Here is a 26,526-nt window from a genome sequence, read left to right on the forward strand (position 1 = left end):
AGCAGAAGCACAAACACAGTGCCCTGAGAGCTCCAGAAAAACTGCTTCAAACTGTTTCAGTAAACACCCCGAAATGAAGACTGCAGTGTCCCAGTCTTTGGCTCAGCACTTGTAAGTACTACAGCTGCGTGAGCATTAGATATATTTGGGAAAAATCTGTACTATTCCCAGTACAGTGACGCACAGTAAGAACCCAACTGCAATTCCTTTTTTTTTTTTTTCCCCAAAATCTCCCTTAAAATAAGGACACAACGGAAGTGTAAATGCTGGAAACCAACAACCAACAGGGTATTGCAAGAAATATGCCACAGAAGAGTCCCTTTTTAGGAGCATGGAAAGCTAGCAATATTTTTATGCCACAGATATAACTATTTGAATGAAGGAAAGCAAGTTTCGAGCATGGCAAAGTGAACCACTTTAAAAAAAAAAAAAAAAAAAAGAAAAAAAGAAAAAAAAAGGGAAAATGTTCTAAATCCCCATACTGAGAATTTACCTTTAAACAGTAAAATATATCATGAAGTGCACCCTGATTCAGAGCAGAAAGAACCACACCACTAAAGTAAACTCTTTTTCCTGGCTACTGTAGCTGCATAAACTCTAGCTTATATCCAGATGACAAGACAGACAACTTCTTGCTTTCCAGATGGATACAAATTGGGCTCAATAGCAAAAATATTAAACTTTGACAATTTTCAAAAACAAAATAGTGAATTTTAAAATCAGGTGTTTCTGTATCTCACTGAACCTTGAAGAGATCTGGGCTCCTCAAGGTCACCTTCTCGATAGTACTTACTGCAGTCTCCTGTTTCTCAAAGGACATCTATATGGTGGCATTTTCAGAAGTACCTTATAAGCAGAGGTCCACACAAATTGCTGAATTCTTCCACCAGCTTGTGGGCCATAGTGGGATATGTAAGCCTATTCTCTTCCAGTGTCTGTGATTTCTATCACAAAAGCATTGATGTTTCCAGTGTCAATATTTGCACAGTCCATCTTGTATATTACCTGGTCTGCTGCTTTTCCCCTTCAGCAACGCCTTCATATGCATATTTTTTTTCTTTTCACATCATGTACTGAGTACTTTTCATCCAGTCTGTTTTACAAATGCAAATTCTTGGCAATGATATTAGTTGACACCTGAAAGTATCTTTTCCTTTGACTATAAAACATCCATTGAACCTTGGGGGGGAAAAAGCAAATACTCATATCTTTATATCAATTTGTGCAAAGCACAGATAGCAAGGTTATTTATACATGCATTTGCCAGGACAAAAGATTCCTATTTTTGAAACATGGGGCAGATGGGAAAACATGCTACTTCCTTCATTTTATGGACTACATTCTGGTAACACGTTGTCTGCCGCATCTTCCCCACAACTCTGCACAGAGTCCAGCCCTGCAAAGCCCAAACAATTGACTCAGGTTACCTCATTCCTTCAGATTACAGCTGAGTCTTTGGTCTCAGGAGAGTAACTGTGTCATGTTGGGAGAGGGAAAAGCCAACACAGAAAGCAATTACTATTACTTTGTGTCAAACAATGAAAAGCCTGATGCATTATTGTATGCAAAGTAGACTGTGAGATGGGACACACAGTCTTCAGCACGGGTCCTTCATTCAATTGTGTGACAACCTGTGAAAGGAGAAAGTTGACATCAGAGGAATAAATTCAGCCCATAGACTAGGGACCGGGTGTCAAAAAAAGCTTATTTACTTGGTATGCAGCAGAGTCTAGATTCCACATTTGGGATTTATTTTCATGTCTAGCTGATGACTGAAGTAACTTGCATGCTTTACCAGGTAAATGACCCCTGAGAGCTGCATTTATTTATAAGTTGTTACCTTAAAACACATTATTCTTTTTATTGATTATTCATTTTTTAAGCTGCTTGGAGTGGATCATAGAATATGTGCTGTTTTTTTCTCCCAACATTTTTGTTTCTTTTAGATAGAAGAATAAACACTGAGAAACTCATCCACTTAAGGTTTTATAACAAATCTGGCATTTAGCCCAATTACATGCTTCTTTTACAGTGTATTGTTTTGGCTGGGCTATTGGAGATGTCTGTGGCTCTGTGGCCACTCCCATCATCTTCTGCACACCATTTATAGCTGCCAAAATAGTCCTCATATCCTCGAGCTAACCCCTTCTCCTTTCCCTACCTATTTTTTTCTGATACCCGTAGCCTGACCCAACCTCTGTGTTTTCACAGGTCTTTTAATTACCAGCCTGAGGCAAGCTAGAAGAAGCAGAGGAATGGAGCAAATCAAGCAGCCACTAAGCCGATTTCCCATTTACCAGATGAGCAGAGTCCCGTAAATTTTCCAACTTCTCTGAAGCCAGTTTGAGGTGAGAAAGACTGAGATGTGAAAGTCTCCCATAGCCTTTTGTAGGTCACTCAGCAATTCATGCCTTATTGCAGTTTCCAGACAGTGTCCAATGCTGATTTTTTGCTAGCAGGGCCATGTCTCAAGCTGCTGGTTTTCAGCTGTGTACTATGTGCATAGCAGAAGAGAAAGGCACAGCATATTTCCAGCCTGAGGTCTACTGGGCTCTGCTATCTTCCTTTCAAGTGATCTATGTCTGGCAGAATGTGGGGGTCCCTGTAACCCCACATGCCTGTTAAAAGCCTGGTGTGTACAAAAGCACATATGCATCTGCTCAAGGCACCATGAAGTTAATTGAGCTGTGACCTATGAGTGACTTAAATGGCCATTCCTGTTTCCACGTTGCCCTGCATGATTTAGTGTAGAAGAGTGCCTCCACTAGAAAGATTTCTTCCCCTGTGTAATTCAATTTTTTATTTCCTAGATGAATTAACTTGTATTTACCATAGCTCTCTTATTTTTGAACTTGTGATTCCTTTTTCTTCTTTAATCAGACCTTGTTCTTAAGCAGGCCATATACATACTAGATTACCATCTGATAACATGAACAAATTGCCTCTTTAAAAGGAAGATGATCCCCAGGATAAGGGAAACAAAAAGCTAAGGAAAGTGAGCTTCAAACGTGATAAAGGCAGGCTGATATCTACTGCCTTGTTCCAGTAATATTAGGACAGACAGGCTTATAAAAAATTAATTCTCCTATGTAAAGTCAGCTGTCAATCTCTAGTAATGTTTCTTTAAACAATATGGTAGGTTTTATTTGTTTGTTTGTTTTTGTTGTGTTTTTGTTTTTAGGAAAAGGAAGCTAAAAGGAACATCCTCTCACTTTAAAATAAAATGCTTCCATTTCAGTTTGGAATTAATGCAGAATTTGAGAGTTGAATCTATTTCATAAATAGATTAAATTTATTTTAGAAGGCAATTTTTTTCTGGACTTAAGCTAGATTTGCACTATTTTTGCAGTGACCACAAAAATAACAGAACAAATATATTACTCCTCAAGTTAATTTTTGCCATGCTTCGAATTTCGCACTTCATAGGTGAAAACAACAAGATTTTGAGGGAAATTGATGCCAACTGTCAAAACTGAAATAGGATTTATTGTTGAGGATGAACACAAAGGAGCTCTGTGGAACTCTTAGTCAGACAAAGAGTTGCTGAACAGTTTAATCTCACATAATTTATGTGTGTATATATATGTATATATACATTCACATTTGTATGATTCATCCCCATTTCCTAGAAAGATGAAATGGCATAGTAAATCCAAAGTGCTGGATGAGAAGTTATACTTTTCATGAGCATGTAGTACAACCTCATAGGCAATTATCACCATTAACAGAAAGTCATTCTAAGAAAATCTATATAAAATACTGTTTTTCTTGGGCAAACAGAAATTATTCCTCACTAGAAGCTCTGGAATTCTTCCTGGGGAAAAAAAAGGTCGCCTTATTCCCCCATTCTGAACAAGACTTGTTAAAATTAAACCAAAATGTCTTTCCTAGTCTCTCCTCCATGTCCAAAATATTTGACTGTGGGTTATATAGTCTCTGGAATTCAGCAGTTCATTTATTATATAGGCAACTCCAGGCTCTTGCATTCCTGAAAGCAAAACTAATTGCTCTCTGTCAATCCATGCACAAACCCCAGATTTTCATCTTCAACTTTTGCACCTGGTGGCAAAGTCAGTGTAAGAAGTTCTTCTCTCCCTTGGGTGCTCCCATTTCTTCCCTGGTGCTTCATCCCTGCTGCTGCACCACACTGCCCCTTCATCTATGCTGATACCGCTGCTGGAGGGGTGTGTGCTGGGAACCAACGTAGGTATTCAAGGTAGTTTTTGAAAAATAAAAATATTTAAACAGTTTAACCCACATCAGTCCCTGGTCAATTTCCAAGCAAGGCCCCTGGCTAAAAAGCAACATTATAAATATAATATCCTACAACACAAAGGCAGGAATGAGGGGATAACGTGGAAAGAAATCTTGAAAGTGGATGAAAAGCTGAATGCCTGAGTGCTGGGTTCTCCCTGATAGAAGGTGGAGGGTCTCATCAGGAATGAAGACAAAAGACAATTACATTTTTTAAAAGTGGGGTCCCAGAGTCATACTTAATGAACTACATTTGTTAAATAAAATAATTTCTTTGCTGTGCTTCATTTTTAATGGACTGTGGGAACTATTTTTCACACTAGACTTGTTAAAAAAATACACTCATTAAAGTGGAAGATGGCAAAGTGCAGCATTCCTAAAATAATAGCATGATGCCAGAGAGCTACAAATTATGGCTGAATTTCCATGATGATCTTTACAGCCAAACTTACTTGCAATGTTCATGTTCCGGGTAAAAGGGAAATATTTTCCTCCTGTCCCCTGGGTAGAAGGGTGATTATCCACTGTACAACAAGTTTCAGAGCTTTATAACAGTTTCACTATGTAAATTGACTTTACTTGCTAGTCTGCTTAGCTGTATCCATTTGGGAGATGGCTCGGAAGATGTCTTGAATTTGATTCAGGAGGCACAGCAAAATGCATTGGCTGAACATACTGACTCACTTTAGGGAGTTGAAAGAGACTATGAAGAAAAGGGAGTAAATTAAACTTTACATGTATTACAGTAAATGCTCAGCACATGCAATGGACTAGATAGGAGAAATATTCCAAGTACAGCTTTTTGTGAGTCATTATATTTTACCAGGTGACTGATCAGCACATCCCCAAGGTTTTTCTGTGCCATGTCCTACTTGTGATCAGATATAACATCATTCAAACACAGAATAATTGGGTTCTTATTTTTTTCCCTCTTACGTCCACACACACCAGGAGCCGAAGGAGTCAGAGAGGTGTAAGGGTGTTGCTTTAGCTCCCAAACTTTCATATGAGTAGCCTGTTATTGAACCTTCACAGCAAAATAGATTATCTTCAAGTTTTATCACCAGGAGTATTTCCTCAGCTGCTCTCTTATCTCTCGAAGAAATAGCAGTACCCATCATAGATTCAAAGAGGAAAGGGTAGGCTTAAGCAACCACCTGATGCTCTCTGAAGAGAGCATTGTCTGGATAGATATAGAAAATCCATTGTTTTTTTTCAAACAGCAGTCAATCAGTTTTTGCATTGAAAATGGATCTCCAGGAGCTACTGATGAGCATAGTAAAACTGGATGTGGCTAGTCTGCTTATGAGTAGAAGTCAAAGGCTAATAACTTTCTTCATGCTGTGAAAGACTTTCTGTTGCAGGAATAGACTGAGCTATGCCTGAGGACCATGTTTTGTTTCAACACCTATGAGTGCTCCTGTTCCTCTTGTTCCACTTCATTTCTGTTGGGTGTGTCAAGTCACACAGCTGCTAGGATTAATAAGTTTGTAAAAAATCTCCTCCTGGAGGCTCTTAAAAAACACCCAAGTAATACCCTCATAAGGAGGAAAAGAGTGAGCAAGAGCAAGAACCTTGAAAGGAAAGCAGTTGGAAAAGTGTTCACAGTGATTTGCGAGGGCGGAAACGATTGCAGCACATGCTGAGGTGCACAGGAAGATGTAGGTGTCTGGAGCTTAGGCACAGTGGGGCTGGTCCTGGGGCAGAGAAGGGACATTCATCCCTCTTCAAATGGGCCCAGGAATCTGCACTGAGCACTGGTGACCCCATGCTCAGCAGGCAAAGGTGTCTCATCCAAGGAAGTATTTACATTCCCCTGAGACTCCTGCATCAGGGTGACAGCATTCACTGCCATGGGCAGCAGTTCTGGTCTGACACCATTCTTGGCACAAGATGGACGAGTTCACCTCTAGAGCATTCAGCTTTCACAGGGGAGTGACTGACTGGGTTTCAGTCAATGTGCTGCTCAGTTGACTGAGCAAAATGAACCCATGTGCCAGGGCCAAACCCGACACTTTTATGCAGGAGATGCTGGCTGAGCTGCAAGAGAATTTGCTGATAGAGAGGGAACCCACATCCCATCCCTGCTTCTGCACAAGGGGGACCTGAACTCTTTTTTTCTGAGGAGATATGAGAAAACATCCCAAAACCCAGAGAGTGACATGACAGGTTTAATTCTTCTGCCTGAGCTTTCTTCATGGACAACTTCAGGTCCCTTCCTGAGGAGCATCAGCCTCACGGAGAGCCCCGGCACTCTGCATGGCACTCTGGGGTTGCTGGCCATACACAGCTTTCAGCTCAGCAGCCTGTTGATTGTTATTCAAGACATTGCTGCTCGAGTGACAGGCCAGATATTCTTCTTGCACTTAGATTTACTCAACAGAAGATTCAATATCTGCACATACAGAGCCCTATCTCATCTGTTTCAGTGATCCACACAGATATAAAGGGAATTATAAAGCCTTCTTTTTTGGCCTGGGTTTACCTGACTCATCTACAGCCGGGGTACATTAAAACACAGATTCTTTGAGGAAAGAGAAGTGTTTGCAACTGATTAAATAGGAATTTTCCATCTGTAGCATTTCCCTGTCTGAGTGAACCATGAGGGCACGTCTCAGATGCATTCTTGACACTGAGAATCTCCTAAACTTCTGGGGACACCAGGTTTATCCTCCAGGACACAGGGACAGCTCTCAAGTGGGCTCATCATTTCACTACTGATGTCAGAGAAACTGGTAGCAGCTGAGAAGTGCCTTTTTTCTCTCAGCTCATGAAATGCAAATACAGAGATGTGAGCCCACAAAAATGGCTAACCAGCACTGCTTTGGAGTCACCAACCTGATAAAAATGTTCTCTTCATGCCAAAGGAAGTCTCCCTGAATCACACTTCATTCTCAGTTTGAATAACTTTAATAACTTTTATGTATTGTGATATTAGCCACACAACAAAACACTAAACCAGCATATAGAAGATTAGGAGATTTTCTTTATACAAAAAATATCCATTCTGGTTAACTGAATAATGTCTAGGGGGGTATTTTTTAAAATGGCCTTGTGTATTTTTCTCTCAGCTTTTCTTACATTGTGTTAATGTGTTCAGAGTTATTTCTAGAATTCAAAAAGGCAAGAAAAATTGTTTTCTTATAAAAGCAGACATTTTTTCAACCATTACCAGTAACTAGGTGTCAATAGAAATAATGACACTGCAGACTTCCTGATAGCAGTAGCAAAACAAACTGAATTTTGTGTGCTTACAGATTCATGAAGAACATATGTAAGTCTATATATGTGTTTATATATGTATATGCACAGATCATATATGTTTTAAAATAGAAAATTATTTGAAATATACAGTCAAGATTATTGCTGCTGTCCATAATACCTAAACATTTACAGAGAGGCCAAGATTCACACTCTTGTAACTTTACGAAGGGCATAGTGGAACAGCACTGTGAAGGAGTCTCTTCACAGGTACATGATGCTGAAAGAGGCAGAGCACAGGAAAGAAAGAGTTGAATACACAGAGTCTGTGTTTAAAACTTTCTGTTGTAATAAGAATGAAAAAAGAGAATAAGCAGAGAACTATTATTGTAAACAATTTGCTGAATGATTAAATGACCACTTAGCAAAGGACTAGTGCAAAACCTACAAAAATGTTTGCCATATCAAGTGAATGAAAAATAGTCAAAAATCTCCAGTATTTGCTCTAATAAAAGTTTTAAATTTGATTCTGGACACAGCACTCTCAACGGGTTAAAAGCTTGAGCCTTTGGATGTCCTACCCCCATGAGATTTGTCTAGACAAGCCAACCACTTCCTTTCTTAAAGGATGTTCACACCACAACAGGAAAAGCCACAAGGCCTCGGTCATCTCCTCTTGTGTAAAATTGCACAGCAGGAGAGGAGTTGGAGGAGCCCCTGCCGTTTTCCCCACCACCAGGTAAATGTTGACACTGGAGGTTGCCTCTGTAGATCCAGCTATGGATCCCACTCTGGCAATCAGCCAACCTCTCTATCAGCCATGGTCCTTTTAATATACCATGTCAAAAAAATCTATGAGATACATTATAGCAACATTTGCTATAGAATAGGCCCCAGGGAAATCTTTATAAAGCTCCAGTTTTTGTAATATTTTCTTAATAAAAAGCAAGAATGGGGTTTATGGCTCCTTTCACTCTTTCCAGCTCCTCTTTCTCTTTACACTATGCATTGTCTGTTCCTTTAGGTGAAGAGATGTGACCTAAATTTTAATACTCTTCTGTATTCTTCCTCGTTCTCTTTTTCCATGTCCTGTTAAGGTTAAGGCATTTTTTAGTATATAAGATTTAATATCCATAGTTTTGCGTGTTGCTACTACCCTCTATCAGTTATGTCACTTTACAGTCAATGGGGACCAATACATGAGCTGCAGAAATAGATGAATTATAAAAGATACAAAGTACAACATGTAGCAAGGGTTGAGTACCTTTTGCCTGAAAAGCAATGTCATGAAAAAGCGGTGCTGTTATGAGTGTTGTTATGAGTATTTTTGCACTCATTGCCTCTCAAAAAAACCACCTTTTCCTCACTGGGACACAATAATACCTCATTTAACACTCAGTGCCTTTGTAGAGGCTCTCAGCACTGCAGGGACCAAGGTGAACCCTCTCCACCACTGCAGCACAACCTCCAAGGCTGCAGAGGTTGCAGAGCTTGTTACTGTTCTGGTTGCTCATCTGCCTTTTCTCAGCTGTAGCCTCCCTCATATCCACAAAAATCACTGATGGAGGAAAAGCACTGAGATTTATAAACAGGAGTGAAAGAATTAGTTGGAAACCACTGGGAAGCACAGATGCAACTGAGATTATAACAGAGCTTGGTGATTCCTAATGACCAGGAAACATGTTGCTGAATGCGATAAAGACAAAACACCAGAGTCTCAGGTAATGTGCCAAAATAACCCAAACAGGAAACAAAAGACAGCACTTTCACTGGCATGACCCAAATAGGACAGGTCTGCCTTCAAACAAGATTGCTACTTACACATTCTTCTCCTCTAAGCAGTACATTGTCTTCACCTTAAACAAATTTGAAGTAACTGCAGTCTCAACATATCTAAAGTATCAGCTCTACTCTGCTTGGTGCTTTCTCAACACTTTCAGAGCAAAAGTTCTGCTCCCTTCCTCTGCCCTGTTCCCTTCCTCTGCCACACTGACTCTCATTAGACTGCTAAACAATTCACATCTATTTAAAATTAAAGCAACAAAGAAACCCAATAACTAAAATTCCATGAATGACCAGCTTCCTGATGATGCTTTAGGTGCACAACACTACAAAATTCTGCTGTCACTTAATTGATAAAAAGTTTTACATGCCAGGAAAATCATTAGGTAACAAATCTAAATAAATAGGCTCCCCTATCATGAACAAGTTATCTGGCTCACCAGATGGACAGCTTTGCTGTTCATTCTGATTAACTTTTGTTCCTGTGCCAAGGTTGAGTTTCTAGTTGCTCTGTACCCTTGTTTACTGAACAGATGTAAGAGCCAACGAGAGAGAGTTCAAAGACAGTCAAGCTGTTACATGAAAACAGACATCTCTGAGCATGGCACAGACTTTAGGACAACACATCTCATGAGTCTCTCCTTCCAAAATATTCGGTAAGCATAGAGCTGGTTGCTGCAGCTTTCAGAAACATAGATGTGAATGTAAAACCACCTTTCTGAGCATGGCAGGTCCTGCTGGTTACCCAGTAAGGGAGGAAACTTTTTGCATCTGTCCTGAGTTCTCTTAATAGTTACAAAGGGGTTTCTTACTGGTGTTGTACTGGTTGCCTTCAGTGAACAGCTCTTTTGAGCTTGTCGTTTAACTGAACACTGTAATTCATAGCCAGTTTTGTGGCTGACTGAGGCCTTTGGAGTCAGTGAAGAAAGGGACTTTTATCAGCTTTTGGGCAGCTTCTCCAGTGTCAGTAAGCTGAGTAAACACTAGCACTTGATGTCTACCTTGGAGTGACAGGTGGGAGGAAAGCCTTTTGTGGAGTCTAGATGAACACGCTTTTCAGACTCACAGACAGGGATGAACAGGTATGATTTGCTGCCTTTTCTTCTTGTAACTTCTTATAATCAGAACTTCTTTGGAGAGAATAAATATTATGATTATATTTTCTTCTGTTAATTAAAAGTGAGAAACAGTAGTGAGTCATCTTCAGTCACAGGGAATAAAAAATGAATCAATTGTTATTAAAACCAAAACCACTCTTTGTCACACTAACACCATTTGCATTTATCTCCAGTGTTCTTTCCAAAGCACTTTGGTGCTTTTCTTGAAGACTTCTTTGCAACTAATGAGGATTTCACATTTTCAGAATTATAACTTCATTGAAAGCCAAGGAAACAGCAAGAATTGATGAACTTCTACGCATAAAATATGATGTTTCCAGGAAAGAGGACGAAGAAACAAAGTAGCTTGTGCGTCGGGAGATGTAAATATTGGCTGGCCACCGAATGAGCTGGGTTCACACTGAGCACACAGGTACTGCCAGCTCTAAGACTGAGTCGCTGTCCATGGCTGAGAGCCAGAGATTTGCTGAATCCAAAGGTACGTTGGGAGAGGCAGCATGGGCCCACCCTCTCCTTCACCTGACCACCAGATTGCTGCTCTGTATCCCATCAGTGCTTCTGGTGACAGTGTATGGCCAACATCAAGCAAAGAACATCACCTGCCAATGGTCAACTGAGTCTTTGAGGCAGCCAGAGCTTAAGCCACACAAAGCTACAGATGTCCCATCAACTGTACTTCTACATTTGGCAGTAGCTCAGAAATGGCAAAGGAAGGAGCATCTGGGGAACTACAGACCTGTCAGTCTAACCTTGGTGCTGGGGAAGGTCACAGAGCAGGTAATCTTGAGTGATATCACACAGCACATACAAGAAAACCATGCGATCAGGATTTATAAAAGGCAGGTCCGGTTTGACCTACCTGATCTCCTTCTATGACAAGGTGACCCACCTAGTAGATGAGTGAAAGGCTGTGGATGTTGTGTACTTAGACTTCAATAAAGCCTTTAAAACCGTATCTCACAGCATTCTCCTGGAGAAGCTGGCAGCTCATGGCCTGAATGGGTGTACTCTGCGATGGACAAAAGGCTGGCTGAAGTGCCGGACCCAAAGAGTTGTGGCGAATGGAACCAAATCCAGCTGGTGACCAATCAGAAGTGGTGTTCCCCAGGGCTCAGTATTGGGGCCAGTTCTGTTTAATCTCTTTATCAATGATCTCGATGAGGGGATTGAGTGCATCCTTAGTAAGTTTGCAGACAGCACCAAATTGTGTGGGAGTATTGATCTGCTGGAGGGTAGGAAGGCCATACGGAGGGATCTGGACTGGCTGGATTGTTGGGCTGAGGCGAGTTGTGTAAGGTTTAACAAGGCCAAGTGCCAGGTCCTGCACTTGGGTCACAACAACCCCAGGGAGTGCTACAGGCTTGGGGAAGAGTGGCTGGAAAGCTGCCTGGCAGAGAGGGATCTGGGGTGTTGATTGACAGCAGCTGAACATGAGCCCGCAGTGTGCCCAAGGGGCCAAAAAGGCCAAGAGCATCCTGGCTTGTATGAGGAATAGGGTGACCAGCAGGACTAGAGAAGTGATTGTGCCACTGTACTCAGCTCTGGTGAGGCCCCATCTTGAATCTTGTGTTCAGTTTTGGGTCCCTCATCATAAGAAAGATATTTAGGTCCTGGGGAGAGCACAGAGGAGGGTGATGAAGCTGGTGAAGGGCCTGGAGCACAAGTCTGATGAGGAGCAGCTGAGGGAGCTGGGGCTGTTTAGCCTGGAGAAAAGGAGGCTGAGGGGAGACCTTATCACTGTCTACAACTACCTGAAAGGCAGTTGTAGCATGGAGGGTGTTGGTGTCTTTTCCCAAGCAGCAAGTGATAGGACAAGAGGAAATGGCCTCAAGTTGCGCCAGGGGAGAATTTATATTGGATATTAGGAGAAACTTCATGGAAAGGGTTGTCAGGCATTGGAACATGTTTGCCCAGGGAACTGGTGGAGTCACCATTCCTCGAGGTGTTTAAAAAACATGTAGATGAGGTTTTTAGGGTCATGGTTTAGTGCTAGAGTTAGGTTATGGTCTCTTCCAACCAAAATGATTCTATGATTCTATAAAGGACTGGTTGTCTCCTGTCTCGTTCAACACCAGAGCAAGGAACCATTGAAGCAAGGTAGGATATGTAAGATTCACACACATGGAAATGGACTTAATGTATTTTAAACCACTAACACTCATTATTGCAAGGTATTAGCAAAGACAAGAACTAAATATAATTCAAACTGGGACTGAAAATCTAGAAGCCATTGTATTTTTTGGTTGCATTAAGCTTTGGAAACTTTGGAAATGCTGTAAATTTCATGCTGTATCTCTGAGCAGGAGAATGTAGGAGAGGGTAGAGGAGCTGGGAAAAACATCTCCGGGCAGATGATTTGGTAATTCTTAACAGGAGGGTTCTTGTGCTTCCCCTCAGAAAGGAGCTAATCCTATGCAGAAACAATTTATGAACATACACTGAATACAAAATTGATATAGTAGGTAAATTTTCTTGCTCCAAAGAATCACCAATAATATAAAGGAAAGAATAATACCAAAATTGCGATCTAGCCACAAAAATTTTCCTCAGATCTTCTCAGCTTTCTATTTGGGTTTTTTAAGGTCTCTTTACTGCCTAAAATTGCCCCAAGAAGTAGATTGTAAAAATAGTTTTCTGGCTGCTGTATCACCAGTTTTTCATATTAGGACAAAGCACTTTATAAGAAAAATGCTTACGTCCCTACTTGTCAGTTGGTCTTTTCCTTTTTAATTTTCCTTTTATTTTTGTTCTTGTTGTTGGTTTGTTTGGTTAGTTTTGTGTCTTATGGTGTTTGTTTGTTTGTTTGTTTTAAAGCACACTGACTTCTTTAAGTATCGTGCTCCATTCACAGCAATAACAATTCTTAGGGTGAGTTTTGATTTCAGAGATATTTCTAGAAATTAATTGCTCTCATGAGCATCTGAACACCTCCACAGTCTGCTCAACAGACTCAGCAGCAAGAAGTAATAAGCACCTCTAGTTCTTAATGATTTCCACTGTCCATTTCTTGCACGTCAGTGATTGCATTTTCTCTTTGAACTGACAGTCTCCATAATCTGCTTTAGTTTTGATGACATGAGCTAGAACACCCATGTTATATGACTGGAATTCAGACTGGCTGTTACTATGTGTATGTGTCAGCCATGAGGTACTGTGATTATTTTTTTTCAAATTTCTCCTTAGAGCAGCAGAATGAAACATGAACTACCATGTAATATAATTTTGTATGTTGACATTTGGATAGGCTGGCTGGTCAGTCATCAAAGCAGAGTGGACTAAGAAGGTCACATTTTAACAGAAGGTTGCATTTTAACAGTATCTTAATAAGTCTACAAGGTGACATCCTCAGCAAATGGTGAGGTAAGAAAACAAAGAGATGGGGCTCTATACTGTAATTAATAATAGTAATACTACTAAAAATAATACTACCAATAATACCTGGCTGTATATTCTATTTTTGCCCATCAGTCTCAAAGTACTTCTACAAATGCAAGTGAGATGTTTCAGTTCCAGTAAAGAGCAGAGAGAAGGAAACGTATAATGGGCAACCAAATATCTGTTTTTCTCCGTCTAGTTAGAGTCACACTCTATCTCCCTCATTTTGTTTAGATATCTGTTGTTTTTCTCCAGTTCCACAATAGGTGTTGCATTAAAAAATAAATATGAGCTAGGGACACTACATCAAATTTGCAGCTGCTTAAACCACAAAGTCATGGGGGGAAATACCTTTCAACAGGTTGAGCTGTCTTAACCATTTTCCAATTATAATGTTGAGATTATAATTCCAATTATAATGTGCACAAGAGCTAAGGGATGCTAGGTGTGCATATTATAAGCAAAAGCAGAATCAGTACTGGAGACGTTTGGCCTATCTCATCTCATTAGGATTTAATAGCTGGTTTGTGTAACACACTCTGGTCTTACAAGGTCATCACTCCGCTCTTGCTGACACTACTAAGGAGACAAATTCATGGCTGATGGAAATAACCTTTCTTTCTTTTTCTTCCCCTCAAATAGTTAGTTCAAGAGAACCTGCCAGTTTCAGAGAAATGGAAATAGGTGTGAGGAGAGGCCATATTTTGGGTAGATTTCCTGATACGCTAATCTAAAAGGGACATATATGTGCTGTGCTTCTGTTTAGTTAAAGCATTAATGACCTGAAACATGGGCTCTAAATCCTGGGGCAGACGGACCCTCCACTTGTCCCAGTACAGGTCAGGGGAGCTGGTTGCACTGGTGGGATGTGGCATGGGTAAGACAACAGCCCTGCAGAATTGGAGTCACAGTCAACCAAAACCATTACTTTTCTGTCCGTCTCTTTCAGAGGAGGCACAGACACCAGGGAGAGACCTTGTACTTATTTAGTATCTGGAAAAACAGTTATAGCGGCATTTATTATTATTTGGCTTATAGCAGCACCTAGAGACCATCCCGGGACTGGGAATCCTTTGCCCTGGCAATAAGCAAAGAGGGGATCAAAGAGGGTCCCCACAGCAAAGAGGTTACAGTCAAAATGGAAAAGAGATAAAAGCTGGAAGGAGGTGAGGAGCAAAACAGAGGGTTTGTACCCACCAGCAGATAGCCTGGGCTGCACTTGGATTTAATGTCACCTAAACACAACAGGGCTCACAACCTCCTGGTGAGCTGGCTGTGTTGACATGCAGTGGTTTAGACTGGAGTTTCATACATAGGATTACATACATTTAGGCTTAACTTTTCAGGAAAGGCATTATTAGAATTTGCCACTTCTCAGAAGTATTGTTACAAGTGGGGAAACCCCTAACATTACTATGAATTGTTTAATCTCTGTGCACCAAAATAAACAAGTTTCTTCTTCACTGAGATAATTTAATTACTGAAAGAACTGCAGATGAGGTTTTAAGGAAAACAAACATTAAGATACCAGTGTTTATCAAAATCATCTGGACTTTCTGAGTGTTGTTGCAGTGAGCTGGAAACATGCCATTCTGGATTCTATCCAAACTACCATAAAAATTAATCACTTTTTTTCTTGTTGCCTGAAATGAACAAACATTCATAAGAATATTTCTTTATTGCTTAATTCAGGAAATGAACAGAAAATATAAGCCATGCTAATTTTCTAATACTGAGGTATTTTGATTCATGATAAAGACACAGACTGTGTTTTGTTTAATGTTTTTCCTATGTTAGGATCCTAAAATTTCATGTCTGGAAAACTAAACCCCAAATTAGAAGCTTAATTACAAACATCCATTAAAACATTTTTCTTATTTCCCTTCTGGTGTTATAATATATTCTTGAATATTAAGTTACATATGCCACCACTAACAATAAAACTTCCTGTGTGTTTGTAGAAAAGAGAGAAAGAGCATTTGGCATAGTGTTTATCAGTTTTAATTAGAAAGAATATTTTTCCAATTTCCATGAGTATGGCTTTATATGAGTTAGGAACCTAAAAGAACTTAACGGAAGTGAATATTTCCTGTATCTTACAGACAATGCTGTCAGGAATCAGAATTTCTCCAGAAAATATTTTTAAAAAATTTTGACCTTTTTTATTTGTAATTAATGTTGCTTTAAGAGTTTACTTTTTAGTGCCCGTGCATGAATAAGAGTGATGAACAGCAAAATATGAACCTTACTAAAAAGAAATAAATCCAGGGATGCTTCTGTGTTTATTTTCCTGTGGCTTCCCCAAAGTATTGTAAAATTAGATGAATGTATAGTCTTCTCTGATGTGGTGGAGTGAAGGATATTTTCTGCCCTGGGTGATGATATTCTCTGCTCCAGCACTTAACCTCTTTGGTCAGTCCTTTAAAATAGCTGTATTAGCACAAATGCTCAAAATCTGGTTCCCATTTTTAGATGATTTCACTTGGAAAGGAAAAAAAAAATAATATTTTGTAATTTTTCACCTCATGAACACCAACTTTCTGATCCTCAATCTGAAGCATCCCCCTTGAAGCATGCTAGAATAAGATAACTGTGCAGTCTAATCACACTAACAATTCCCCAACCAAACAGCATTCCCAGGATGTCACATTTGCTAAATCTAATGTACAAATTAGTGAGAAAAGTTCTCTACAAATAATGGGCTCAAATGACCCACAAATGCTTTTTGAGAAAATACATCCCTCTTCCAAGCACTCTTTCTGCTGAGTCACTTGAGCTGGTTCTAGTTAGAAAAATAAGAAGGGCCTTTCAGGGGGAAATAAGTGCTGTTCTGAAGTTTTGCTGTATGCAATATTCTTTGTGTTGGACACAACTGCAGTGGTAGCTTTGTCATCTGGAAGAGCCGGTGGCCGCCACCAGATGTCAGCACAGAAGAAAGCGCTGAGGGCCTGGCTTCACTGCTCTTTGCTCAGCTGAAAGCTCAGCTGAAGATGGTTTGGATATTTCAAAGATTCTGCAGCCAAATCATGTCAATGATTCCCAAAGCAAGCTTGGAAAACTTGTGCATCTCCCAGGATTTGGTGTATGATGCTTTAATGCATGAGAAGATGCATTTGGTAGGCTTTGCAAGTGGTGCATCATTCTGTGCTGTTCTTGGGCCAAAAATGTTTCTGGTTCTGGTCTTTTGGCTGAATAAATTTCAGATGTAAGCCTGATTTTTTTTTTTTTTCTTTTTAGTTGGTTATTTACTGTTATACTTTGCTCATTTGGAGAGCTGTTCAGAAGAGCTCTCAGAGACACATGCAGCCTCTCTTCCTGTGGCATCCCACTGTCAGGAGACAAAGTGAGACAGGTGATACAACACGCCTGTCTTTCTGCAACACTGGTGGGACTTGTGGAGGGACCAATGTGACCACTCACAGTTATCAAAGACCACATGCTCATAGGTACACACATCACTGACTCCCGTCTGCCATGGTCCACTGAAGTCCCTTTCCCTGGGAGGCTTCCACTGAAGCCCCGCTCTGTTCAAGTGTGCAGGATACTTGCTTAGATCATCACTCTATCAGTGTTAAACCAAATTGTCAATAAACTTAGTATGGAAACTTCCAGTAATTTCAAGACATGTAAGCTCTAAGTTCAGCTTCCTAGATGGACATAGTTCTTTCAGTCAATGTACATTGGTCATGGAGATACCTTGTACTCTTTATACTTTCTGACTTTAAATACAGTCCCAAGTGATGAAATTTCAATTAAATTTTGTTTTCCCAAATTTAATAAATGTGAGGTTTTCTTATTATTTGTTTTAAATTTGCTTGCCCTTCCTCCTTCAGTTGTCTTAGTTGTTTTCCTATTTACATTTTGCTGTTTTGTATATGTTTAGAATTTTAATACTTTAATACTTTAATTTTAATACTTTAATAAATTTTAACACTACTTTACAGAGTGAATTAGTTTTTCAGTTAGCAAATAGTGTAAAGCACTGTGCAAGAGCATGTGCTAGCCTGTGTTTGATATAGTCCTTAGTCTTTTGGTTACCAATACCTATTATGTATTCTTTGTGTTGCAGCAGGTATGCCCAAGATTAGCCAGGTCAGACATGTAGAAGAACAATAATTAGTCTAAGAACTCATCCCTGAAAACTAGTTGTTGTGCACATTGTTGGTCCCTTCACCAGTAAAAACTTAAATTGGGAAAAGATAAAAACTTCAGATATCCACATTACCTTTTGTACTGAATAACCCGATCTGTAGAAATAACACTGGGGAATGGGAACATCTAGCATTCTTACTTTGCATGAAACAGGAACCACCTAACTGTTTGGTTATCACAGTCATGAAATAAATAAGAGGACTAGGAAACAAATCTCTTGAAATTGGGAGTTTGGCACTATTTTGGAATGGAGGAGTAGTTGTGCAGCATTAAACGGGACCTGGCTCACTGGTGGTAGTACGCTGGTAGCAACAACTAGGTTTTCAGTCCTCTGTGCACTTCTGTCTGTGGCTTAAAGGGAGGTACTAGCAAAAGACTTTTCTCACTCTGGTGTACCTCATTGACGATAAAATAGAAGATAGGTGATCTAAAGAACTAAAGCTAAAATTATTTCAGTTGCCCATATTTTCCTGGATAATTGATATCCTGAGGAGGGGAAAGAAGATGCATGGGGTCCAGATGAGAGCATTAAAGACAGAATAAATAGAACTCAAATGCCACTTGCACAGTTCAAAGATGAGGTTGTGAAGGTCATATTGTTTGCTCATGCAAACATTCAAAAACATATGTTAATACCTCAAAATAGTTTGGTATCAATCAGATTGCACAATATACTGCTTTGTTAAAGATGTAGAAGTGACACTCAGGACAGTGGAAAGCAGAGGGGAGCTGGCTGGAGGTAAGCTCTCTGTAGTATAGGAAAACTATTTGCTACAACCAAGAACTGAGAAAAATAAAATAAAGCAGATGAGACACAGATACAATACAGAATCTTTGGGGAATCCAGAATATGGACAGGAATATTGCTCAGTAGTTAAAAGTGCTTGGAGTCTTCAAAGGATTTTGTGATGTTTGTGAGAAAATTGATACCAGGTGGGACACCTGCAGAGATATGATAAAAAAAGCCTTAGAACAGATTGTAGGAATAAGCCTGAAAATAACAGAAAAAGAACAGTTTGATAAAGGTTGCAGGAAAGCAACTGAGATTGACATATAGCAAGGCTGTAGCCTTCAGAATCAGAATTGAACTCTGGATGAGAAACACTCTAAAGCCAGAGGGAAAGTCATGAGGTCAGCAGTATAAGGAGAAAGGCAATACTTCCCTGGCTTGGGGGAAAAGATGAAACACGATAGCAAGATTAGCAAAATAAACACATTTTATAAGGGTATTGATGCATGAAAGAGAGGATATTAACCACATCTATGTCTGATAAAGAACAAATAAGGAAACCTTTTCATTACAAAAAACTCAATTGCAGAAGAGCAAGCCGTAGTACTTTTATGTGTCCACTACAGGGAGATAGTTAATAGTGAATAAAAAGCTGTTTCCCAGACACATGAGCTATTTGTGGAAGAATTAAGTTTTGAAGTGATTCAAGAGGCAATCGGGAGTTCAGGAACAACAAAACACCAGGTGCTGATAATGTTACCACTGAGTTACTAGAATTGGGAAAGAATATGACAATTCTTTTTCATGATTTAGAGGTTCGAAAAATAATTCCAAGAGAATGAAAGCAGGCAGTCAGATTACTATTTGGAAAAAGGGAACAAATCAGAAAGACCACCCCCTCATTTTCTCACTTATTATGGTCAATAGTATCCTGTTGACGGTATTTCTTCATCATCACATTCTTTTTACTGAAGATAGGTATGAAATATATGTTCTGGAAAAGTATATCTTTTATGAATCAGCTGTTTACATTTTGTCATTACTAGAATAGAAAAAATGTTAAGATTATTAGAATGCCTGTATTATTTTCTTATAAAGATGGTGTCTGAGCTGAAATTGAAGCATGTGGAAAACCCGATGCAATTACCAAAATGGTGTAACTGTGTGTTTGAAGTGTAAAATATAGTTTAGAAAATATGCAATTACATCTGTCCCATTTTGGAGACTGCAATATACTAACACTGCTGCTGGTTTATGCCTCTCTGGAAGGGGTCGTACAGTTATATCACAAATCCTTAAATACCCAGTTTTTGCAAACATAGGTGCTGCTTCAGTAATCCTGTGAAGAGGAAGTGAAGACTTGAAGAACATTAGGAAAAAGCTGGGACTGAAGTGCGATGAAGATAAAATCAAATGCACAGTTGCATTTGGTTCAAACAAACAGAACAGGGAGAAAAATGCCTTTAACGGAAAAGAAAGTACAAAATTTGTGGGAGATGCAAAGAATCCTTTCAGCCACTAATACCATGATTTTATGGTAGAAGTTTTGTAAATTTAAGTAATGATACAATTTTAAATCATGCCATTCACTGGATGGAATCATAGAACATGTGTATATACCTTTTGAGAATGAGTGGAATGTACCTCACTCAGAAGAAGTAGCGGTATGTTTCATTGAGGTAGAATAATAATTTGACGGAGTTCAATAAATTCAATGGAATTTAACAAAATTTAACAGTGCTTTACCGAGGTTCAATAAGTTTGATGGCAAGTTTCACCTTATTAATTACTGCATGGAAGGAACATACAAAGGAAAATTGAGTTAGAATCCAGTTAAAACTATTCACACAGAGACTGGAGACACAAAAGGGTGAGGACTACCCTCCCATTGTGTCACATATTTCAGAGTGGACGCCCTTGCTTTCTAAACTCCTTATGGAGCCTCGATGTGGCTAGGTCCAAACTTAGTCTTGGACTTGGACAACAGTTTATGTCTAATGGAATTATCTATACAAAGTTTTCAATAATCAATATTGAGTAGCATTAGCATTAATTCAGCATGCTACCAGCAACTTACCAAAGATCTGCTGTTGCTAAAAGGTCTCTTTGCCTTGAGGATCGACATCAAGAGGCATCCCAGCTCAAGGGGAGAATGCTGCCATGCAGCCATGCTGCCTGGCAGGGAGAACTTAAAGAAGGCTCACCTAGCCTGTCATATTTATGGAATAAAGTGTTTGGCTTGTAGTCAGATTACATGCGATGGAAAAGGTATGCATGAGGCTCCTTGTACCCATGTCTTTCTTCATTCTTTGATAAATGAATCTTGGAAAAGCCACCTTCTCTTCATGGGTTAATCACATGATCGGTGTTTCAAGCTCGTATGTATCAATGCATCCTGTGTCTCTCTGTTCTTTTGTGAGTTCTCAGAGAACAGATTGAATTAGAGGAGTTCTTGGTCTGGCTGTGGGTCAGGCCTTTACATCCTTTGAACCCTGCACTAAACTACTGCTAGCTCGGTTAAGGTTTTGAGTGCATGTGTCATAATATCAAAATAAGGTTTCTTCAGAAATAATTTCATTTAACCTTATTAAAATGCTACAAACCATCCATTTGTATGGAATTACCCTATATTTCCAGCCATGTGTTATACCAAGAATAAGCAACTTTTCAACCATTACTCCTTGGCCATTCAGTTTTAAGTCAATGCAGAGATGTCCTTTTATAATGGTCAAGCAGCATCAGAAAGTGTCATTTATTTAAAAGTCACTCTGCAACCAGCCTTATAGCTAGCTTTAAGGATGTGAAGTTTCTCTTCTCTACTCATATTCCTGATGGTAGTCCAGGGTCCAAGTGGAACAGTGCAATATGAGATTGGCAGCTCTGGTCTAACAGAATAATGAAGAAACTATTTTGAGAAGCACAAATGCATTTATTTTTCCAGTCTATAGGACTGATCCAACAAACTTCACTGAAGATTATCATCCTGCCTTTTTTATGTAACTACAGTACATACAGCATAAAACCATTGGCAAACACTGTGCACTGGAGCACCAAGCTCACACCTACACCTATGAAAAGGGTGATCATTTGGATATATTTTATATCCCCAGCTTGGCTGAGAGTTCAGAGCAGCTTTCCATTAGAGAAAACAAGGGAAGACAACAACAGACACAGAGAAGACTCTTTGATGAGCAACTGCCTAGAAAACAAGGCCCAGAAAGATGAAAAATATTGTGGGTATCTAATTTTTCTAAAAAAATACAACTCAATTTCTCAAAAGTCTGTGAAACTGGATATCATATGCCTTCCTCCATCTCATGGAAGCAGCTGCATTATTCTCACAATATGCGCCCAGATTTATGAGGAGGCACTTTGGTTTCCAAGACAAACCTTGTACCTCTGAAGGATCTGGTTCTGTCTGCTGCTGACCTGGCAAAGAAGGGACAAGCAACCATCAGCCTCGAACATCACCTGCAATGCCATCTCCTGCTCTCTGGCAGCCTAAATGCACTGTGGAGATCTCCTGCCTTTTTTCTTTCTTATACCCTTCCTAGTGTTGGCTAAAACAGTAGCTGGGTGGGCAGGAAGTGAAAATGGAAAGAGACAATAATGACCAGTGAAAGTCATCCAGCACAGGTTGCAGAACAGAGCTTAAATGACATGGGACATTTTGAGGCTGGAGTGAATTTATACTACAAGGCTCCTGAGAAATTGTTCCTGTGGAGGGACCAGACCTGTTTAAGGATTTCTCCTAGAGCTGATGTAGGTATGAATTGCACCGAAAGGAAAGCCTGAACAAAGCACATAATCTGCCCTTGCTGTGCCAGAGAGAAAAAGTTAATTTCCAGGGTCTGACTTGGTGTTCATGCTGGGCAGCTCCCGCAGGACCTTTCTTTTCATCAAAGGGCTGTTCGTTAGTGTATTTTTCTTGTGCCATATTTGCAGGATTCTCCATTAAAACACTGGGTTTTTATTTATTTTTTAATCCTCTCTAGAATGTTTTATCAGAGGCAGTGTGGGGCTTGCTGACTCCTGATTTCACCATCGCATTTCTACCATTTCCAGGCTGAGATCAAAGAGGCATCTTGTGTAAACCAAGGCTGCTAGCACAGAGAATAGGACCATGGACTTTTGGGGTAGGGAAGCTGGGAACCACTTAGTTGGAATATGCCAGAGGAGGATCCCAGGATTGCATTTATGACTGGAAGGATTCATCTAGTCTGTCCTTTTCACTGAATCAGGCTTGCACACGTATTTCACACACTAACTGTGTAGGAGCCGCATTTCTGTTCCATTGTTGTTAGATTTTATATTTCTGCCCAGTTTCCTATGTGGAAAAATGAAAGCTCTGCTGTGTTTTTCCCTTGGCTGTGTGATTCGGGGTTTGCCGCTGCTCAGAGCCCTTTGTGGTGAAAGAGGGAGATAAAAGTTTATGAAGGCATTAGGAGGTATGGGTGGGAAAGCAGAGCTATCAAAGGATGTGTCACAGGGCAGTGAAGAAGTGGGAGCAAGGGAAAGGTAAGAAAAAATGCATTAAGTATGGAAAAAGCAGCTGAAATGTTTCTAAAGTATGGAAGACCTCCCCAGTATGGCTGATTTCCCCATAGCTCTGTTGTTGAAGATCAAAACCACTGCAGCACTTCCAGAGTGCTCTAAGCCTTGATAACATATGTACAAGGGCCTGACCAGCAGCATCTCTACAACTTGCTGTCCATGATGGAAATCCACTTTGCTTTGTGGATAAAGGACTTCAAACCACCTGAACCTCTTGATAGTAAGTTTGCAAAACAAACAAACAAACAAAACAAAACAAAACAAAAGAAAACAAAACACCTAAGAAAACAAGAAATTTGAATTCTAGGCATATTTTTTGCTGAAAACAGAAATATATGGGGTTTTCTTTTCAGGAATAAAGAAATCAAAATTGTCAGCAGAACACGAGCAGTGTTTAAAAAATACTGTTTTGCTGAAAACCTAATTTAACATCAAAATCACTTTTGAGGAAAAGCTTTTGATAAGCCAAAGTACCTTCCAGACTGTTGGATACCCAAGTTAGGTCCTGTAGTGTCCTTGTTACTACTCCTGCTTGAGAGTCATTTGCCAATTACTGTCCCCTAATTTTCCTCCATAATTTGTCAACCTACAGAGCTGCAGATCAATGCCCAGGCTGTAGAGAACAGGGCTGCCTTTGGACTATTTACTAGCACGGGATGGGATTTGGGGATGTTCCCCAAAGTTATATCTTTTAAGACAGCTGTGAATAAATTATATTCTCAGTCCTCCCCTGCCTGAGGATTGCAGATGGTTGGGCATCTCATGTTCCTTAATATCTCTCAGCCATTTTTACAGCTGAATATTAATGTTCAGCCACCAACGGAAACCACAGTAAGTATCAGCTGTTCAGCGCTTATCACTGAACACTGGGAGGAATCAGTCCTGGAGCTTGTCTTCTCCATCCTTTAGTAATTTCATTCTAGTTTGGTCTTCCAGCATGGATGTAGAGATGTAGACAAAGGTCTGTACAACAGTTTAAGAGCTGCTTTAGGTATGTGTGAAATGATTAAGCAATATATTTTAGACTGGAAAAGTGATGGAACATGTAATGGGATAGTCATACCATACAACCTTAATGGTAATTAGAGGTTTGCTGGCAGATAAGGTGGCTCACGTTATTGTGTGACTGATAGACACAGCAGAGGAGATAGTTGGGCAAAGTCAGGTCTGTTCCTCTGTCCATGTCTGACTTCACCTTTCTCATCTCCCTGTTGGCACAGAGATTTTACTACAGGATCACCAGCAGGCATTTACTCACCCTGATGTGAGAAAAACAGGAAAGAAACCAAAAGAAAAACCCAAAAGGCACAAATAAAAGCCCAGCGCCATTTTTTCCTTTCAGCAAGAATGAATTCCCTGCAGCCATATACAGTACAGAACAAATGTCTCCAAGATTTGTATCTATACATTGGCTTGAAAAACCCTTCACTGATTTCTGGCGTTCTCCATGAAAAATGTTATGTCAGAGTTTCTCAGATATTACCTCTGAATAATAGATCTGTCTGTGTCCCTCACCACCCAGTCAGGATGTTCAGGGTCTCCGAGGGGGCTTGTTTATCTGAAACCCTCTGCTTTCTTTCCAGTTCTCGGTGTTGGACAACAATCACTTCTGGGTGGTTTTACAGCTGAGAGAAAGGATTGCTTTGGTCATGATGCAGTGACTTTTGAGTAAACAACCACCAAAACAAATCAGACCACTGTGGAATGTTCCTTGGGCTCAGCTCCACAAACAGGGAAGATTTCACTCTGCTCTTCCATGATGGTTTGTGGTTTGAAAAGCATGGTGCAGAATTGCTTCACAAATGTGGGACTGTACCTTGGCAGAGTAATAAATGTTTTTGTAAAGACCCAATGATTTCCAAAAACTGACCTCTGAGACCATCTTTATCAAGAGCTAACATAAAAATACTATTTTCAAGTTGCTTTTAAAGTTAGAAATGACAGTGTACTGGAAAATACAGAATGCAGACTGCAGGATGTTGAAAGAAAGGCAAACCTTAAAAAAATATTATCAGATGGTTAATAGAATATAGAAGAGCTTCTGTAATTTCCTTTTCCCTTGACCTTTCTCACACTGCTACACCATCCAATTATGCACTTATTGCATTGAGTTATTGAAGAGGATCAGTTCTGAAAGTACTCTTACTGATGTGCAAGAGCCAGAAACTCCCTGTTTCTTTTGCAAGAACAAAAAACCCTGTTGGGGCTTAGCTATAATAAGGGGACGAAATGTAGCATGGAAAATGCCCAAGCAAAACCACCATCAGATGCACCTGCATTTTAGCCAGCAGTTCGAGAGTATATTATTGCGAGTACATTGGAAAGTCAGTTGTCAGCTCACTTCAGAGAAAAACAGAAACAAATTAATCATTAAAGTTGGAAGGAAATGCTGACTATTTAGAAGAATCAACGACCTCTTATACTCCTCTGCTTTATTCTTTTACTGCTATACAGTGTACCTTAATTACAAAAAAATTATGGCTAAGCTGCTTTGTTAGGAGGGATTGGGGACTCCTTCCAAACTCAGTTATTTCTCAGAGCAATTGGTGCTTCATTAGATCATAGGTTCGTTGTGCCAGATGGCTTCTCTACCTACTCTAAAGTTAAAAAAAAAAAAAAAAAAAGTGTGATCAACAAAATTGGCAGTTCTGTTGGTACTGTAGATTAACAGCATTGAGGAACAAATTAATTTTGAGATTCTGATCTGAATTTCCCCAAACAAATGATACTCAGACATGTCAAAAATGCAAAAATGTTGCTGATTAAGAAGTAGAACTTAAGACTATACCAAAGAGCCCAGGATCTCACCTGTGGGTCTCTGTACTCAGGTGGCTCCCTCTTGACCACCACCCCACACCTCTGCCCCTTGGACAGCACCCATGCTTCAGGCAGCTGAAGGTTTCTGCCCACGTATCTGGTGCTGCAGGACGGATTTTGTGCACGGTAACAGTACTACTGAGCTCAAGAAATATAGAATCATAGAACCATATAATCATTTAGATTGGAAAATATCTTTAAAGTCATTATGCTAAGGTAAATATATCTTTTTCATAAAAAACACTGAATTACCTTCTCCTACCATTGTTATTCATAACAGTTACTCAAGCTTTGTATAACATTATGGTAATTTTAGCGCAGGTTCATCTGCCTGCTGGTAACAGTGAGTGAATAGCCATGCTGAATGCTCGATAAAGGGCCATGAAATAGAAGGATTGCCTTCTGAGGACTGACATGTGTTGCTTGACCATCCCTGTTAACTCATTTGTGGCAATGAATGAAAAAAGTAATCCCCTAATCTGAAAAATAAAAAAAAAGTAAAAACCACTTATAAACCTGTGCACCCATAGACCAGTGGCGTAC

The 26,526-nt window shown here is 39.8% G+C and overlaps 2 long non-coding RNA genes across 2 annotated transcripts in view; both read left to right on the forward strand.

Moving 5' to 3' along the window:
• Positions 1–11,064, forward strand: LOC309436873. The gene is made up of 3 exons (XR_014183420.1): positions 1–111; positions 2,212–2,348; positions 10,601–11,064. It is a non-coding gene; the product is annotated as an uncharacterized lncRNA (long non-coding RNA).
• The window catches only part of LOC309436874, a 27,657-nt gene continuing 12,195 nt past the window's right edge, over positions 11,065–26,526 (forward strand). Inside the window, exon 1 of the long non-coding RNA XR_014183421.1 lies at positions 11,065–11,132. This is a non-coding gene — a long non-coding RNA (uncharacterized lncRNA). The remainder of the gene's footprint in view (positions 11,133–26,526) is intronic.

Source organism: Streptopelia decaocto, assembly GCF_964273445.1.
Source record: "Streptopelia decaocto genome assembly, chromosome: 2".
In the NCBI taxonomy this organism is placed as follows: domain Eukaryota; kingdom Metazoa; phylum Chordata; class Aves; order Columbiformes; family Columbidae; genus Streptopelia; species Streptopelia decaocto.